Here is a 19,962-nt window from a genome sequence, read left to right on the forward strand (position 1 = left end):
TTTGACGGGGAGGGTAAGAGGGTTACTAACAGGCGACGGTACTAGTAGGGAACTAATATTGAGGGGGGGGGAATCCGATTTAATTTACGCGCGCATCTCTGGTTCATGCCCCGCCTCTTTTTGAAAACTTTCAAGATGTGCGCGCTCCGGGACATAACGTGTGTATCTCAGCAGCTTTTAAAATCCACTTGGCGCGGGCAAGCCCAACATATTTGCGCATCCCCTAATTAACGTACGTCGGGCTTTTAACATTTAGGGGCAGATTTTTTAAAAATACGCGCGCGCGAGTCCATGAGCGCCAGCTACCCGGCGTGCGCACATGGGCGTGCAATTTTATAACATGCGCGCGCATGTTATAAAATCGCGGGCGGCGTACGCAAGGGGGGGGGCAGAGTTAAGCAAAAATTGCGCGGCGACGCATCGTCGGGCTTCCCCAGGTCCCTCCCTACCTCCTACCCTAACCTCTCTTCCCCTATCCTACCCGCCCTCTATCCCTATTCTAGGTACCCCCAATTTTTTAAAATTACTTTTTGCTCCTCCAAAGGAGCAGTAGCAGGTTGTGCACGCCGGCACCCTGCTGGCGTGCGATCCCCCGGCACAGAGGCAAATGGCCATATTACCAGTACCTCCAGCCCCGCCCTGAACCTCCCCTCTCTCGAGGCCTGGCTCTTGTGCACGTATCGGGGGTTACGCAAGCGGCCAGGCCCCTTCTAAATGTGGGCGGCGTGTGCAAGGCCAAGGCCGCGCGCGTGACCCCTGTTTTTTTGCGCGCGCGGGCCATTAAAAATCAGGCCGATAATGCACAAGAAGTGAATGCTTTTTGGTAGATAGAAACATATAAAAGTGCTATAATATCAATCTGACTCAGGAGTTACACAAGCCAACATTTCTTTACAGGAAACGAGGAGGATGCACGGTGAAACTTTCCAATGGGGGGAGACAAAACAGCATTAAATAAAGGAGGGGACAAGCATAGAGAATCCTTAGTGGTGGAGAAAGGAGGGTAAACCCGATATGGCAGAGATATGCAAACCTCTTTGTAAACAGGTTTGCCAACCAGCTACTGCTCCTTTGGAGGAGCAAATGGGAATATAAAAAAATTGAGGGTACGAAAGTTCCCTCCCAGTCTGCTCCTTAATTGGAGCGGACTGGGAGGGAAGTGGGGAAGCCCAACGATGCGTCACTGCACGAGTTTTGCTTAACTCTGCCTCCCCCCCCCCCCCTTGCACGTGCCGCCCGCAATTTTATAACATGCGTGCACCGGCGCACATGTTATAAAATCATGCGTCCATGTGTATGTGCCGGGTAGCATGCGCACATGGATGTACGTGCATATTTTTAAAAAGAATCTACCCCTATATATATATATATATATCTTTGAAGTATTTAAGTGCAGGTTCTGATTGGGCTGGAAGTTCCAAAGTCAGAGTCAGTAATCTGGACCAAAAAGTATATTTAAGTTCATGTATGGTACCATCATGATTCAGCAACAAAATCCATTTTTAGTTTCCATCATTTTGAAATGTACAAATGTTGACTTTTTTAGGATCTCAAAGATCATAAGATACATGAAAATAGATAAATATAAAACAGATTTTTTTTATAGTAATATACAGAATGTAGATGTACAGTCAACCCCACCTACAGCACAGCTGTTGAAAGTGTCTTTTTCCCCCCTCTAAACAGCACCCTTGTAAAAGTGTATGAGTGAGAACATTGAATTGTTGTCCACTGGGGTTTGCTCTGCCATTTGATTTAATATTTCCTATTATTTTCAGGGAAATTACTGAGGATGATAGTTTAATCCCTCATGGAAGAAAGACTCCATGCTGAACTCTGATTTATGGGAGATATATGTGCTCCTTATGTTAGAATATCTCCTAAATACCAAGAAAGCTATGTGGCCATCAAGAAGCTTGCCTTTTCACCAGCTAAAGAGTAATTTACTTTGTCATTTGAAACAAACCATAGCTTTAAGTACATTCATTCTCATTAAGCTTGGACGTCGGAAATTTTTATTGCATTCATGTTTTAAAATATTCATCACGCTGATCCACTGGTTAATCTTTTCGGACATAGGTCAGTCATCCTAGAGAGACCGGCTTGGTCTGTCTGTGCTTTTAAAGTACCTGTACAAAAATAAATGCTGTAGATCTTCACGCTACAGAATTCCTGAGCAGTGTAAGTGGCTGGTTATATGGAGATAGGCAACTCACAGCACCTTTTCTCACTCTGCAAGAAAGAAAATATTCATTTTAAAAACCCACGGGGATTTACATCTGTGCATGATTTTGTGTAGGCCTCCAAATTTTACAGAACTGAGGCACTTGGAACAAACAAAAGGCAGGATAGAGCTGAAAGATACGCCATGACACAATTTAAAGGCTTCAAGGCCTGTTAGGTCTGCCCGTGAATATAAACTATTAAGTAGTCAAGAGAGGACCATGGCAGAAACATTCATGTTGCAGCCCCTGTCAGATTTCTAAAAACCTGCAAATTCTATTCCACACCCTGTAGTATCACAACCATGAGCCCTTTTCAGTGCTGGCACTGCTGGTCAACAAGGATATAGGAGGAAGAGAATTAGTTAGGAATAATTTATTTTGATTTGCATCTCTGTACTATTACAAACAATGGGAGGGTTTGTTTTTTGTTTTTTTTTTGTTTTTTAAAGATAACCTCCTAAATGTGAGACAATGCATAATGATTTGTTGGTCAGTTTTTCTCTAATAGGGATGAACTTTCAAAAAATTAAAGGCCGAATTGTTATTCCCCCGCGCGCTAAAATATAGGAGTTCCGTGTGTGGCTGGGCCTTCTGCGCACCACACACATTGTAGAAGGGGCCCAGCCACATGCATAACCCCCGTTATGTGCACAAGAGCCAGGCTCGGCAAAGGGGCGGGGAGGGTAGGTAGAGGGGGGCAGGAAAGTTCCCTCCCAATCCGCTTCTTAATTGGTGCAGCCAGGGAGGGAACCGGGGAAGGCCGCGATGCGTTGCCACGTGAAAATTTGCAATATTCCACACACCTCCCTTTGCGTGTGCCGACCCGGATTTTCTAACATGCGTGCGCATGTTATAAAATCGTGCGTATGTTTAAAAATCTACCCCTAAATGCGTAAAATTAGCATTTATATTGATAAGACGCTTGTACTCTTAAACATGCTATTTTATAAACATCAAAAGTACGCGCTTATTTTTGTGCGAAAGAAAGGGGCGGTCCTGGAACATTCTGGGAGGAGCCAGAAGGAACCCAAGCAAGTTTCTGTTTTATAAGAAACTTATCTGCGTACATTTGGCAGCTTATTTGCGTAATTTTACACCTGCTAATTACCTTCCGCAATTAATATCAGACTCATCTATTGTTTACTATTGGTTGGATGGGAGGACCGGGAGAACGTGGAGAAGATCCAAATGAAGAACTAGGAGGGTCTCATTGATCTGGAGAAGGACTGGGTGAACTGGTGGAGGTTTTGCCAAACTGGTGATTTCAATTATGAGCCAGATTTTAGTAGGTACGCGTGGGCGTAGATTTGCGCACACAAATCTTCGCCGATTTTATAACATGCGCGCGCAGCCGGATGTCGGTGCGTGTAAGGGGGTGCACACTTGTGCACGCCGAACCCTAGGGGAGCCCCGATGGCTTTCCCCGTTCTCTCTGAAGCCGCTCCGAAATTGGAGCGGTCTCAAAAGGAACTTTCCTTCCGCTCCCCCTATCTAACCCACCCCCCAGCCCTACCTAAATCCCCCCCATCTTTATTTTCTTATTTACGCCTGCCTCTGGGCAGGCTTAGGTTGTGTGCGCCGGCCGAGTGCCAACGTGCGATCTCCCGGCATGGCCACTGTGCCGGAGGCCTCGGTCCCACCCCCGCCCGCCCCACCCTCTCCCCGCCCTTTTTTTCAAGTCCCGGACATACGCGCGTCCCGGGGCTTGCATGTCACTGGGCCTGTGAGTAACCCTTTTAAAATCCGCCCCTATGCACGCGTATTTTAAAATATACCGACTTCCACACGAAAACAGGGTTTTATGTGAGTATAAAATATATGCACATATGTTTATAAAATAGTTAAGAAAAGTACACGCTTTCAATGTACTGCAAATACTTACGTGCAGGGAAACAGATGCTTCTATTTTAGGGCATTGACCTATGTGTATTTTATAATCTGCACTTACCTGATACATGCAGGTTATAAAGTACTGTAGTATTTCTTTATTTCCAATCTTTTATATACTGTGCACACAGTACAAACTGACCAGAACAATATATAATCACATTTCAAAAATACAATAGAACAATTCACAAATCAACAATAAAAAAAACAGGAAAACATAAAATAAAATGACATTAAAATACAGAAAAAAAAAAGAATAAAAGAAAAAATATACAAAAAATCTGCACAACTTAAAACCCTTCAAAGAGCTTGAAGCAAGACTGCCAGTCCACTACTTCCCCCGCTAAAATTAGCAACCCTGCCAGCTGGAAATAGCCAGATGCCAGATAATTGGCCTCAAGCCTAATATCCAACGGGGCAGAATTCCGATCCCATCACAGAGTTACTCTTCTTCTGCAGCCCTCACCTCTCTGACCGCAAGTACTGAAAAACGAACTCTCTGTGCTGAGCGGAGACTCCCATTAGGGATGTGGAGCTTAACCAACTTTTTACACAGTCCCCTGCTTGAGCTTGAAGACGAATACCGTGACCTTAAACTGTATACATTCCTTAATGGGCAGCCAATCTCGGTGTATCAGTAAAGGTCGCCATATTCTGCATTACCTGCAGATGATACAAACTTTTTTTCTGGCACCACCCCATTATAATAATCCCACACAGGAGACACTGGTAGCAGGACTACTGTTCAGAGTGCTGTAAAACTCAGTAACCCTCTCACCCTTCGTAACTGACACAATTTAAAAAAATATCTGATATATATATGAAGCTCCAGACACTTCCTTATCATAAAAAACTCCTAAATTCCTAGCTTTTGGAGTATGCACCCCCTTAATCGCAAGGGCTCCCGGAGGAGAAACATGCTCCTTCCCATTCTGCCTTCTTTCCATTTAATATCAAATTGTGACCCTCTATCCAGTGAACAATCGTATTCAATCCTTCCTGTGCCTGGGTCATAGACAGATTCAAAACTGACCCCCATCAGCCAAATTAGATGCACATCATCTGCATATTAAAATACTTTAAAACCCCAAGGAGCGAACAGTGGATCTCTGTGTGGCCACAGAGTTGTTTGAAAGTTACCCACATAGCTTTATAGTGTATTGTATATTAATTTGTATATTGATTGTTTTAGTTTTAATATGGAGAGTGTTATTATGTTGCGATTTTAATTGTACTTATGTATTTATTTATTTTGAAAAACACACTGATTTCAGTGAGAAACAGTGGTGAATCAAGGCTATAAATAAACTAAATTGAATTTCCTGAGATGGAGAATTAAACCGTGCCTCAGATTTGTTACTTAGCCATAAGCAGTGTCTTCAGCCTGCCCACTAGAAACATATCAAGCCTGAGATGAATAATCAGGCTTTGTGGTGTGCACAAAGGGCAGAGAAGGACTTATTTTACCATTTCAACCAGACCTTTAGTGCAGTGATATGGCAAGATATTTCCTGCCTGTAAATTACAAAACCATCCATTTATCTGTTTACAAATAGAGAGAGAGAGAGAGAGATCTAGAAATACACACAGGCAGATGGAGGACATAAAACGTGAGAGGGTTTGGCGCCTGAGTGAGCCGAGGGCCAGTCTCTCAGGAAGGGTTCAGAGGGAAGGTGGGTCAGGCAGATGGTGACGTGGACCCAGGTCCAGACACTACGAGGGTGTGCAGGTGACTTTATCTGGATAGGGCTCTCACTTAAGGGTGAATTTTAAAAGCCCTACACGCGGCAAATCCGGGAGATGCGCACGTGACTGGGATGCGCGCAGGCTGCGCAGATTTTAAGAGGCCGTAGCCACGCGCATATCTCCCGGTATGTGGGTAAAAAAGGTTGGGGGGAAGGGGCGGGGCATGGGCGGGCTAGGACTGCACCCATGAAGTCAGTTACGTGCACTAGCTCGCACCGGGATCCCACAATTAGAGATGTGAATCGTGTCCTCGATCGTCTTAACGATCGATTTCGTCTGGGAGGGGGAGGGAATCGTATTGTTGCCGTTTGGGTGGGTAAAGTATCGTGAAAATCGTTAAAATCGTGAGCCGGCACCCTAAAACCCACCCCGACCCTTTAAATTAAATCCCCCACCCTCCCGAACCCCCCCCCCCAAATGCTTTAAATTACCTGGGGATCCAGCGGCGGTCCGAAACGGCGGCGGTCCGAAACAGCCTCCTGCTATTGAATCGTGTTGTCTTCAGCCGGCGCCATTTTGCAAAATGGCCGCCGCAAAATGGCGGGGCCCCGCTGAACGACCTCCTGCAGTCGATCTCCTGCCGGCGCCATTTTCCTTACGGAAAACGATTCGCGGCAGGAAATCGCTCCCAGACCCCCGCTGGACCCCCAGGAACTTTTGGCCAGCTTGGGGGGGCCTCCTGACCCCCACAAGACTTGCCAAAAGTCCAGCGGGGGTCTGGAACGACCTCCTGCAGTCGAATCGTGTTGCTCTATGGCCGCCGCCATTTTGCGGCGGCCATTTTGCAAAATGGCGCCGGCTGAAGACAACACGATTCAATAGCAGGAGGCCGTTTCGGACCGCCGCTCTACCCAGGGTAATTTAAGGCATTGGGGGGGGGGGTTCGGGAGGGTGGGGGATTTAATTTAAAGGGTCGGGGTGGGTTTTAGGGGGTTTTAGTGTTCCGGTTTTCCTGCCCTCCCCCTTCCCCCGATTTACGATTTTTGACGATAAATCGGGGGAATTGGTATTGTATCGTGGCCCTAACAGTTTTTGACGATTTAAAATATATCGGACGATATTTTAAATCGTCAAAAAACGATTCACATCCCTACCCACAATTGCTTAACTTGCTTCTGCTATGGACAGTGTATAAGTAGTTAAATTTAATTTTAAAAAAATGGTAGTCAGCGGGGTTTTAGGGGTCGGGGCTAAAAAGTAGGGGGTTTAGGAAGTCTACTCCTTTACTGGGACAAACTGGGAGGGAACTGGGAAATAGGCCTATTGTGTCGCCACACGTACCTACTAAAATTCCCCCCTTATGTGCTCAGGACGGGATTCGATATAAAATCATGCATGCATGTGCGCGCAGGTAGCCGATTTTATAGCATGCGCGCATAGTCGCACACATGTCATACAATTGGCGCATCCGTGTACGCCCGCACGCGGCTCTTAAAATCTACCTTTTTATGAGAATCCCCTCTGTGACCTCCTCTGATTTATCTCTTCATTAATCCAACACTCCCAATTACCAAACAAAGAAAACTTTCATTTTCTGATATTACCAGAGCATAGAATAGAACATGAAAAAATCACTGATTAAATCGAGGTGCACAGGCTTGCACAGCCAGGCTGAAATAGCGGCCAAGTTACACAGGAAAGATTAAATGACTAAAGGATTCAGCAATTATATGCGTTTCTTTCCTTTATATGAGGAATATCTTGCAACCATTTTTCCCCACTCCTCAGTCCAACAGCTTAAAGTACTGTCAGCGGATACAATTATCGCTCTTTATCTACCCCTATTCACCCTTCTCTCTCAAAGACTATGAACACCACAGTATTACCACCAAGTATACATCAAACGTCATCTTGCCACGCAGTATCTCTCTTCAGGATCTGGAAACTGTTCACTCCACAATCTCTTTTTCCCAGCTCCCATCCAAATGATAGCCAGGATCCTCCCCAGTGTCCTGGCTCTCAGCCTTCTGCGGCTTCTCTACTCCAAAACTCCTCTCAGGCAGCTCCACTCCACCCCCAGGACTCGGGTCAGGTCCCCTGGGTGTCTCCCCTCCAACGAGAGGGCCACGCCGAGTTGAAACCCAGTCCCTGGCTGGGCTCTTCCCAACTCAACCACCTCTTTTATAATGATTGACCCCTCCCCACTGCTGGACCGGGTTCCCCAGCCTTCTTAAAGGGAACACTCACATATAGCACCAGCCACTTTTCCAGAGTAAAACGCATCATGCAATTTTAGCAGAATGAAACCACATAGCGGCCATTCAGAATATCACCACCCTCCATATACGCTTAACAGTAAAAGAGTTTTGCTTTTCCACCACACTTTCACAATCAATGGCAGAATCCAAGTGGAAGGCGCACAGTTGTCCCCACGCAGAATTCTGCTCGGTGGTTTCCTACGATCCCCCTCCCTCTGGGTGTTTCAGCTGGTGGGGGAGGGGATAATCATAGAAAACAAATAGAACATTCCTTACCATAAGAAAAGAGAATTTTTAAAAGTTAATAATTTTAAAATTAAACAGTACTTTATTTGCAGGAATGTTTTGGGTTTTTTTTGTTTTTAATTAAAGGGGTAAAAGTGCTTTATGACCATAGTGGACTGAGTTTTGCTGTTCTGTTGCTGTTCCATATGGTCTGTTAAACCTGGTCTTTAGTTTTAATAAAAATTTTACAAATTTAAAAAAAAAAAAAAAAAAAGTGCTGGCATAGAGCCTCTATGCACCATTCTTTTACGCACAGTGACAGGAGACGTTGCCAGGGTGCGGGACAGGAGAGGGGTCAGCACTTATGCATGCACTTTTGAATTTTCATAAGCAGGCCCGTATGGGGGGTTTTTCTGGCAAAGCGACCAGCATAAATTAACAAGCGAAAACGCGCGTAGTTGAGTTGTCCCCGGAACACTTTTCAAAGTTAAAGTACTGCTGAGCAGAGATGGGGGTCCACCACAGCATCATCCAAAACAGGTTAAGAAACCTACGAAGGATCATCGGGGATGAATGGGCAAAGCCCTAAGGCGAGTAAAAATTCTCAGGTAAGTAGAATGTTAAGACGGCGACTTTCAAACCGGTGAGCGGGCTCACGCGTGCCCGAGCTTATCGGCCCACACCCAGGGACGCAACTACTTTATAAAGGATTGGATAAGTTCTTAGAGAAGTCCATTACCTGCTATTAATCAAGTTGACTTAGAAAATAGCCACTGCTAATACTGGCATCAGTAGCATGGGATAGACTTAGTTTTTGGGTACTTGCCAAGTACTTGTAGCCTGGATTGGCCACTGTTGGAAACAGGATGCTGGGCTTGATGGACCCTTGGTCTGATCCAGTTCGTCAATTTCTTATGTTACCACTAATAGTCCAATCATCTCAGATGTTCCACCTGAAGACTGTAGAAGGCACCTTAGCCTCTTTTATAGTTATAAATACTTTTTTTTTTATTGTTTATTTATGATTTTAACATGTAAATACAATACATTACTTGCTATAATGACTTTTACAGGTGGAGTACTCTATACATATTTCAAAAGAATCACTTTTCATACATCCATCTGAGATCTTAAAGAAAAATTTAGAGAAGCATTTAAACATTATGAGCAATTATTTAAGCAATAAGTATAAAAAAATGTAGGTTCCTAACCCCCTTCATTTATACTAACTGATATTCCTTCCTTCAATCTCCCAGAAGGGTTCTGAGATGTTCAGGGTCAGTGAATTGATAATTCTTTCCATTCAATTTTATTGCACATTTACATGGGTAGCGGAGAATAAAATGACCACCCTTCTCATTTACTTTAGCTCTTAATTCGAGAAACTGCTTCCTTCTAGCTTGTGTGGTTTTTACTAAATCAGGATAAATCCATATTTTATTCCCGTAAAAGGTTTTTAACCTATTGCGGAAAAAAGATTTTAAGATAGTATCCCTGTCTGAAATAAATGCAAAAGTTACCAACATAGGGGCGGATTTTCAGAGCCCTGCTCGCCTAAATCCGCCCAAAACCGGGCGGATTTAGGCGAGCAGGGCCCTGCGCGCCGGTGCGCCTATTTTACATAGGCCTACCGGCTCGCGCAGAGCCCCGGGACTCGCGTAAGTCCCGGGGTTCTCCGAGGGGGGCGTGTCGGGGGCGTGTCGGGGGCGGGCCCAGTCGTCGCGGCGTTTCGGGGGCGTGTCGGCAGCGTTTTGGGGGCGGGTACGGGGGCGTGGCTACGGCCCGGGGCGGTCCGGGGGCGTGGCCGCGCCCTCCGTACCCGCCCCCAGGTTGCGGCCCGGCGCGCAGGAGGCCCGCTGGCGCGCAGGGATTTACTTCTCCCTCCGGGAGGCGTAAATCCCCGGAGAAAGGTAAAGGGGGGGTGTAGACTGGGCCGGGCGGGTGGGTTAGGTAGAGGAAGGGAGGGGAAGGTGAGGGGAGGGCGTTAGAGGATTCCCTCCAAGGCCGCTCCGATTTCGGAGCGGCCTTGGAGGGAACGGGGGTAGGCTGTGCGGCTCGGCGCGCACCGGCTATACAGAATTCATAGCCTTGCGCGCGCCGATCCAGGATTTTAGTGGATATGCGCGGCTCCGCACGTATCTACTAAAATCCAGCGTACTTTTGCTTGCGCCTGATGCGCCAGCAAAAGTACGCCTATTCGCGTTTTTTGAAAATCTACCCCATAGTACCTGTCCTTTCAACCACAATTTCATCTTGAGATTTTTCTAGGAGATCAGACAAATCTATAGTGGATTCAGCATTTTCTCTATGATCTTTTACAGCATTATCTTGTGTAAAATGAACCTGATCCTTTGTTTTAACTGTATTACTTATATAAAATGCCCTTACAATAGTGGGCATACTCTGACCAGTTATATTCAACATTTTCTCAATATACATCCTAAACAATTCTATAGGAGAGATTTTATTTATAAAAGGAAAATTGACAATTCTGAGATTCAAGACACATGCATAATTCTCAATATTTTCAATTTTCCTCTGCATTTCAGACTCAGCCTTAATTTGTTGAACTTGAATCTTTTCCACCTTCAAGAGGCGTTGATCAAAAATATTATTCTGCTTTTGCAAATTAATCAAGGCTGATGAATTACTCTTAACTGTTTCATTTGTTTCATTAACAACTTTAGATAAATCCTTAATAGAAGAGTCTAACTTCACTAAAACATTCCACAAAGTATCCATGGTTATTGATGTAGGTCTTACAATTATTTCTTGAGATTTTGCTTTCCCCTTCATATGTTTCAGCACCCTTTTAGCAGATTTTACATTCATTTCTAATTTACTCTCTTTAGTTTCAATTATTGAAGGAAGAGTCTCCCCTTCCAATACTTCTTTCCCATTTAATATTTCACTAACCTCTTCCAAATCCAACCCATCCTGGGAGCTTTCTGGCAAACTGGGGGAAACTTCCCCTTTTTTACCAGGAGGTGGTGGAATGTCCTGCGCTCCTGGACTCAAAGAGATATTGTCGGCCAATAGGGACAGATTTAGCTCCATTTCCGCCCCTATAGCGGCCCCCTCTACAGGAGCTATCTGTGGGGAGTTCAACCAATCGGCTACTGTCCTCTGTCCTTGATCTAAATTTGGTGTACTTACGGTTGGCTTTAATTTTGCCTTCCGTTTAGTATGAGGCATTTATATAATGAACTGATCAAGGAACTTTAGGACAGTTATACCTGATAGTCCCTACTTATCAGATGCTTCTCTAACGAAGGCAAAAGAGTCCTAACCACAAAAAAAAAAAAAAAATTTTCCCCTTCCCCTTTACTTTTCCTACCTGGATAGAAAAGACAAGAAGCCCTTATCTCTATCAAATTTCTATATAAGCCCAGTTGGATCCAGTTGGAGCCAGTCAGAGCCATGCGCCCCTTTGGTACGCGGCTTCGGCAGCGCGCCTCGGCAACTACGCGCCGAAGAGAGGCTGCTTTAGCTGTTTCCTGTAGCCCCTCCCTGTAACAAGGTCCAACCTGATTGGCTCTTGGGTACACCATTGGGGCAGGCTCCTGCCTACCCCCGGAAGCCACAATGCAAGGAAAATAAGAAAAGTTCCACTGAGGCACTGCCAAGCAGGAAAAAGGCTCCACACACCACAATCAGGTAATGAAAGTTCTCTTTACCTCCAGTTATAAATACTTTACTTATGACTAATTGTTCTTCTGTCTTTTTTTTGTTTGTTTGTTTTCCAGGTCCCAGAGGAGTCCTGTATTTTATGGTTTTTATTTTGTTATTTTATGCTGTATACTGTGCTTTTATAAACTATATTTATTGCATTTTTACATGCAAACCACATTGGTCTCTTTTGGATTATGTGGGGACTCAAGAAAAAAAAAAAAAAAAAGCTCAACAATGTCCAAAAAAGAGGGGATCAGGACAGCAACAGTGCCGCTGACCAGCACAAAGCGGCTGCCTTCTCCCCTGTCCCGCTCCGCTCCTCCCCTGCCTGTTAATTGGAGGGATTGCCTGCGGTGGGAAAATCCCAGCAGTCCTCCCTTACCCCTCCCCCCCCCCCCCCCACACACACACACGAGCTGACCGTCATACACACACTGCTGCCTCAGCACCAGCTCCTGCCGAGGCAGCAACCAACAGGAGGGGGCCCGGCAGTGCAGCTGAGTCGAAACTTTAGGCCTGCAAGGACCACTGGGGCTTGGCCTGGCCTCCTTTGCCCATAATACAACAGAGGGAAGAAAAGGCATCAAATGGGTGCTGGACTCAGGAGAATTTCAATAAGGTAAATTCAGGGAACATGGTTGACCTTCTCACAAAATCTGAATCAGATCGATCCACTTTGACGAAACCTTATGATGTCTCCGAGTGGACTGACTTATCACAGAAGCACTAGAAAGGTGTTAATGTGTCGCTGCAATGTTACTCACGTTAGGGAGCAGTTTGAGTTAAAGTTCAGTTGACATAGTCCTTTCAAAGACACTTTCCCTAGTTATTAATGTAACCCACTCCTTGGGCACATAAACTAACGAGAGGACACATGTGATGTAAGAGTCAGGCTCTTTAATTTAGGTGGTTTCAACAAATGGGGTCATGCAAATGGCGACGTGGACCGAGTGAGAAGCAGTAGGGTAGGTGCCGCCAGTTGATGGTCAGGGAGTCCTCAGATTCACTCCCTGTCTCTCTATGATCTTTAAGTGAGGTCCCACAAAATTCATTCCACTCTGGATCCGATCAAATACTTGACTTTTATTTTCGTTGATGTCCAGCCAGTAACTACCTACATTAGTTATAGAAATTTCACAGAGCATACTGAATTATTCAGAGTTCATGGGGTACACAGCTAAATTTAAACATTCAATCACAAAGATAATAACGTGCATCCCAGGGCTTAGAATACTTCCTTCCCTTATTCCACTACCTTTCTCTCAAACACCATTGAATGGAATGTAGAGCTTGCATCCTCTAATACTCAGGTACCAGGAATTTTCCCAAAATACCAGCTCCTTTCCTCCCGCAAGGACAAGTAAATCACACTCTCCCAGAGTCCCTTTCAAACATCAGACTCCAAATGTGCGACATGGGATTCACATCCTTAACTCCCAGGGCAACTCACTCCATTTCCCCCTCCTTTTGGTCACATTTTTATTTAAGAAAAAGGATTTATTTAAAAGGATTCCTATTCCGCTATATTCAGAACATACAGTAATCGAAGTGGATTGGAACGTGGTACATGCACATGCGGTACATGCACAATAATTGTAAAAACTCTAGGTACATCAAAATAAAATAAAACAGATAGAAAAAAAAAGAGCTGCTGCTGTGACCTTTGGTAATCAGGAGACCATTGTCTCGAAGGCTTGACCAAACAAGTAGGCCCTTAGGTGCTTTCTTGAAGTCCTTTGGGCAGATGATCATACAAAGGGCTTCTGGCAGCGAGTTCCATAGCCGGGGTTGGCACCTGAGAAAGCTCTCTCGTCGCTGTGAGATGTGCAGTCCTGCGTGGTCGAACTTTGAGGAGATGTTAGCGGCGCGTAGGGCTCTAGGCGGCACATCTCTTTTACCTCTCCTTAGTTACTCCACGCTTCCATCAATGTGCAGCTCTCTCCAGTCTCCTCTACACTCAGGCCTCCTTGGGGACACTCTTGTTTAGGAACAACGCCATCCTCTTAGCTCTTGGCCTCTTCCCTATGGGGAAGAATGGCGTCTTGTCCAACATCCTCTGCCTCAGGCCTCTTACCTTATTTCCATCCTCTAGCATTTTCCTTGGGAGGAGGAGGAGGAAACCCTTCTCCTCCTATTACTGGCCATGGGCCTCTCCTCTTGAGGGGAAGAGCCCCATTCCCTAATAGGAGGGTCCCCAGGCCCACCAACCCGTGGGCTGTGTACTCCAAGCTCCCTACATCCTGGAGATCCCTTTCTTCCACAACTCCCACTACATTGACCCAGGTTTTATACCCTCTTCGGCCACTCCCCCACCAATCAGGATCCTTAATAATATTCAGGTCAAAGCGTCACAATAAACGCAATATAATCCACAGCTTGGCACTATGCTTGATGCCAACCAGTGGCCTTCCAGCAGAACTGAAGCCCAATCAACATTTCTCCTCATAAAACTTCAGATCAAGGACATCCCAGGGTCTCCCCCACCCAAAATGCCTTGAAATATTAACTCGTGAATGGGGACACAATTGGTGATGCCATCACATTTCTATGGAGAAACAGCGATTTATCCAGATAAATCTGAAATTGCCCTCCCTTCATCTGACTAAACGTATGCTTATGATATGCCACAATCAGGTCAATATTCAATAGCATTTAGCAAGATAACTCAGAAATTATATGGCTAAATATAGATTTGTGCACTTATCCAGCTAAATTCTAGCTGGCAAATAAGTAGTCTTGAAGGCTAAGGGCATTCCAGGGGTTCCAACTGAGAGCTGAGTTACTCAGCTAACCCCAATATTCAAAGATAGCCAGATTGTTATGTTTTGGTATGGATGTGAACCCTGGGCCGAGGTGAGAGATGTCTCCACCCACAGGAAGGAGCCCTGTGGGCCTCACCGCTGGTAGGCGCGGTCTCAGTAGCTAGGGCACAGCTGTAGAGTAGACTTTATTAGGGAGAGAGAGAGCATAACCCGTGGAGCGGGGAATGCAGTTAAAGGTGCAGTTCTGGAGCAGAACCCGTGGAGCGGGGAATGCAATCAAAGTACAGTTCTTGACCTGAGGGTATTCCCAGGGTGATACCTCAGATGTCACGATCCGGTAGTGGCCCGCAGCGCGGGATACGCTGAAGATGACTGTATGGTGATGGTGGTGTTGAGGTAGTCTGAGGTCCTGGAGCTCAGAAGGTACTTGACGATGAAGAAACAATATCCTGCAGCGCAGGGTAAGGTGTAGCAAATCCTGCTGGTGAGGATGCGGTATGGCCCAAGGCACGTGGTACACTGCGGGGAATTCCAGCAAGGCTTGGTAGAGATGAGCGAAGTGGTACTCACGAAGAATGGTTCCCAGAGATCAAGGCAGGAAGGCCCTCCGAGGAGCAGATAGCCTAGGAACACGGAAGAGCCCCAGAGGAGCGGGAACTCAGAGCGTTCACACACCGAGACAGGAACCGGAAGTCCAAGGAGAAGAGGATTCAGCAACGAGAAGAACTCCTTGCTAATTCGTAGGAGCATTGGGCCAGTCTGTTTAAGTACAGGTAGCGAGATGACGTCATGCAAAGGGGAAGCCCCCGAGGTTCCCGCCATGACATGTACCTAGGTGTCCCATGCGTGCGCATGCGTCTAAGTGACTCCAGAAGCAAGATGGCGGTCGGCAGCACCCACGCCATCCCGGGAACACCAGGGAGGTCGGCGGAGACTGGCGGAGGCCGCCATTCTTCTGAGAATTGATGGTGCAGTGAAAAAAAGTGGTGAGCATGAGAGGTCGCAGCCGTCTGCAACCCTCAGGTGCAACACAGATAAGTTACGCAGCTAACTCCAGTATTCAAAGATAGCCAGCTAAGTTACCCAGCTAACTCCAACGTTCAAAGATAGCCAGCTACGTTACCCAGCTAACGCCAACGTTCAAAGATAGCCAGCTACGTTACTCAGCTAACTCCAACATTCAAAGATAGCCAGCTACGTTACCCAGCTAACTCCAACGTTCAAAGATAGCCAGCTACGTTACCCAGCTAACTCCAACGTTCAAAGATAGCCAGCTACGTTACCCAGCTAACTCCAACGTTCAAAGATAGCCAGCTACGTTACCCAGCTAACTCCAACGTTCAAAGATAGCCAGCTACGTTACCCAGCTAACTCCAACGTTCAAAGATAGCCAGCTAGGTTACCCAGCTAACTCCAACGTTCAAAGATAGCCTGATAAGTTTATCCAGCTAACTTTGCTATCCAGACAGTGACTGAATATGGACCTCAATGTATCTACTTTTCGCCTTATCTGAGGGGAGGGAGCAAGCTTTGGGTTGGACAAGGATATACAGAGATGGAAGATACAGCTCTACCCATGCTATTTTCCATAGAAATTCTACCTGCACATACAGCAGGTGCAAATGTCCCAGGTGTCCATTGCACCCACAGCGATTTTCAAAAGGGAAAGTACACAGACGCCTTCCTTTTGAAATCTGGTGCAAACTCCTTGGGTAAAATGAAGCCATGAACCATATGAAAACCAGCCCCCCCCCCAGTACACAGCTCCTAGAAAAGATTTAAACTGTGCTCAGTAAGACATCTGCTCCCTTTAGGTTGCACCGGCTTTCATCCAATATTCTAAAAAGAAAGATTTTTTTTTCCAGTGAATCCCACAGTCACGTTATGAGATACGGTAATCCAGTAGTAAACCCAGTGTAATATTTATGCCGCGGTTTCCAACCACGGCAACAAAGTGGGCAGCTAACAGACGGAATGCTTCAGTTTGGTCTCGTCGAGAAAACTTCGGGAAAATCTGTGCTGCCAAGCAGTGGAAAAGAGAAACTGCTGAGCCGAGCTGCTCAAAAAAAAAAAAAGCAGTGAAATGATTGAATCCAGTTGTTCTCTCACCCAAGAGTGCAATAAGAAATTATACGGATGCCCACGTCGCTCAAACTGAAATAGAAAAACTTACCCTGCAGCGCTCAGCCCCTCTTGTTTGAAGGATAAATGTTTCTCCATCTTGCTGACAGACATTTCCAGTTTGCTCCTACTTAACACACAGAATAAAGCCTGCTGGATGTAGTACAGATGTTTCAGGCATTTTGTACTGAATTATTATTGTTGTTGTGCTTTTAAACAGGGTCATAAAAGTGTTGCTCTTCTGAGCCGAAAGAGAGCCCCAGTGCAGCCGTGCGGGAGTCCAAGCCTCCTAGCTCATTGGGCCAGGCTGGGGCATGCCCTGGAGGTGACACGATTGAGCCTAGAGGAGGAGGGAAGATGGCTGCCACTACTGTGGTGACCCTGGGCTGGCCTTGTACTATAATGGCACGGAGGGCTACTCTCAAAGGACATTTCCACCTGGCCCCTGAAGGCAGTCCGGGGCATACCATCAGGAGGGTGGAAGGGGGGGGGGGCACGGAGTTGACAGAGAGAGAGAAAACAGGGTGCAGTTTCTCAGCACAGGACCTCTCAAAAATCAACCCAACAGCTTGGCCGACTCCCAGCTTTTCAAGAACTCAGTCCATTGATGGTAATCGTTAAGGTATAGCCTGCTACTGTGTCTTGCTTTCAAACCTGCTACTCATCATTTCCACTCAGGATTCACTCGGGGTTTCCCCACGCGGGGAGAAAAACGGTAGAACCTTCTTTGACCAATGACATTTTACGAGTTCTATTTTCCACAGGCAAGAAAAGAAATCTCAGCCATCAGGCCAAGCTGCAGGCTTGTGTCAGCCATTCACGTTTTGCTCGCACATGCAGTGCGCCTGTGTAAAATGAGAGATTTTGCAGTTGGCAAATAATGAGTAAGCGAATGGCCAGAATAAGTGTGCGACGTAACATGATTAGTTGCTGGTCTTTGGGTTCTGCTTACTCTTTCAGTCTCTGGCTGCTCGACAGGTGTTTGAAGAAGCAGTAGCAGCTCGATTGCTTAAAATATCAAATTGCCTTAGCTTTAGTGCCACTTCCTCATTTGGTCTTATTGTTAGTTCTCCTTTTTTCTTTGCCCTGCTACATTTTGAGATTTATATTTTTACATAGTTTTGGAATAAAATGTATGCATTTTTTTTTTACCATGGCCACATCCTACCAGGATAATTCTCAATGGAAAATGTATATGCAAATGTAATATACTATCACAGCAATTTTCAAAAGCCCACTAAGAGCTGCTGCAATATATGCTACTGATTTGTCAATAGGTTTTACCTGCATTAAGTTCCCTTACCGCGGGGAGATGGCTTTTGAAAATTGCTACAATAGTATGTTACATTTTCCTTTGAAAGTTATCCCATTTGGTTTTTAATAAGTCTTACATTATTATCAATTATTTTATTATCACTATAGCATATTTTGTATGATGTCATGAGTAGGCTACCAATTTTATAACTTGTGACTGGGCTAACGTCCGCGCAGGCCTTGTATGCACAGACTTTACCCCCAAATGTTCTAAGCAAATTTATATGCTCGTTTTGAGAATTCACAAGTATACGGCCAGTTACGTGCCCCTTCAGAGGGCTTAACTCGTGTGGGTGAATTTATGTGCATATAAAAAAAAAAATTGTGCGTGCAAGTTCCAAATCCGTCCCCTCCAAACACCTCTCCGGGTACTTTTATGGGAAACCGAGTCTCAGGCTATTTTGATGCAACCACGTGCAAGTTGTTTTTTTTTTTTTTAATTTAAATGTTTATTGACACAATCAATATGAACATTCCAATAACTTTGAACATTGATATGAAAGATAACCAAAATACAATAAACTGTAAGCCCAATACATTGGTGTCTGTTTCTTTTTATTCCTCATATCCCCCCCCCCCCCACTCCTGAACCCCAACCCCCCTCCCCCTCACCTGCAAGTGCAAATTAACTCCACTGTTGAGGTGTATGTGAGCGTAGCATCGCTGTGGATTACTCCCCCTCTCAACCCCCAAGTCTGGACCAATGAAATCCAATCCATACCTTTCCAGTGGGGCTCTAAAATAATTAGGTGCTTGTTCCCAAACATAACCAGTCCCTTGTTGCCAGCGACCAGGGACTCCTTAGGACCCCTTATACCAGAGGAGAAAAGGTTCCCAGATTAATACATGCTTCCCCATCGTATTTTGTTGTTGAGCTCTAAGATAGTACCAATAATGCATTTGCCAGAGTCTGTGTGTTACAGAAAAAACAGTTGGCATCCCATCTTTTTTCCAATGGGCCGCTATCTCCTGCCGTGATGCACTAAGTACTTGATGAATCAAGATCCTTTTTGGCGTTGCCCAATGGGCCGAATAGGCAGATAGTAAATAAATCTCCAGACACAGAAAGATATTAATGTCCAACATCTGATAAATCATAGTCTGGATCTGTGTTCAAAAGGCTCCTACTTTTGAACAGGTCCACCAAATATGTAAAAAGGTTCCCTCTTGGCCACAGTTTCTCCAGCAGTGTACCCCTTGATTGGGATAAATTTTATGCAATTTACATGGGGTCAGATACCATCTAGACAGTAATTTATAATTAGTTTCCAGTTTATTTGCCGAGATAGAGCGTTGAATCATGTATCCAAAACATTGTTTCCATTGTGCGGCTGTCCACTGTAATGTTAAGTCCTGTTCCCACTCCCGTTGATATCGAGCCTCTACTGGTGCCGCGCCCGTCAGCCACACATATATGTTTGAGATGATGCCTTTCGTTCCCGACTGGGCACAGCACATGGATTCAAAGTCCGTTTTATTCCGGAACAGATTGGTGTGGGATACAGGTCCTGAAGACAATGTCGCAATTGTAAGTAATAATAATACTCCTTATCTGGAAGTCCAAATAATCACTGTAGGTCCTCAAATGGGATGATACGTTGATCTTGTATCAATTGACCCCAATACCAAACCCCCCATCTGCCCCATCGGTCCAGAGGACCCCCCTCCCCATAAGTGACCCAACATTTATCTTTATATAATCCAATTGGTAGCAGAGGTGTGACCAAACTTGACCCGGATAAGTTATCTCTGCATTTCTGCCAAAGCCGTAAAGGGATTACCCCGCTCTGGGGCCATAGTTTTCCGTGGCAT

Source organism: Rhinatrema bivittatum, chromosome 3 (genome assembly GCF_901001135.1).
Source record: "Rhinatrema bivittatum chromosome 3, aRhiBiv1.1, whole genome shotgun sequence".
NCBI classification, from domain to species: Eukaryota; Metazoa; Chordata; class Amphibia; order Gymnophiona; family Rhinatrematidae; genus Rhinatrema; species Rhinatrema bivittatum.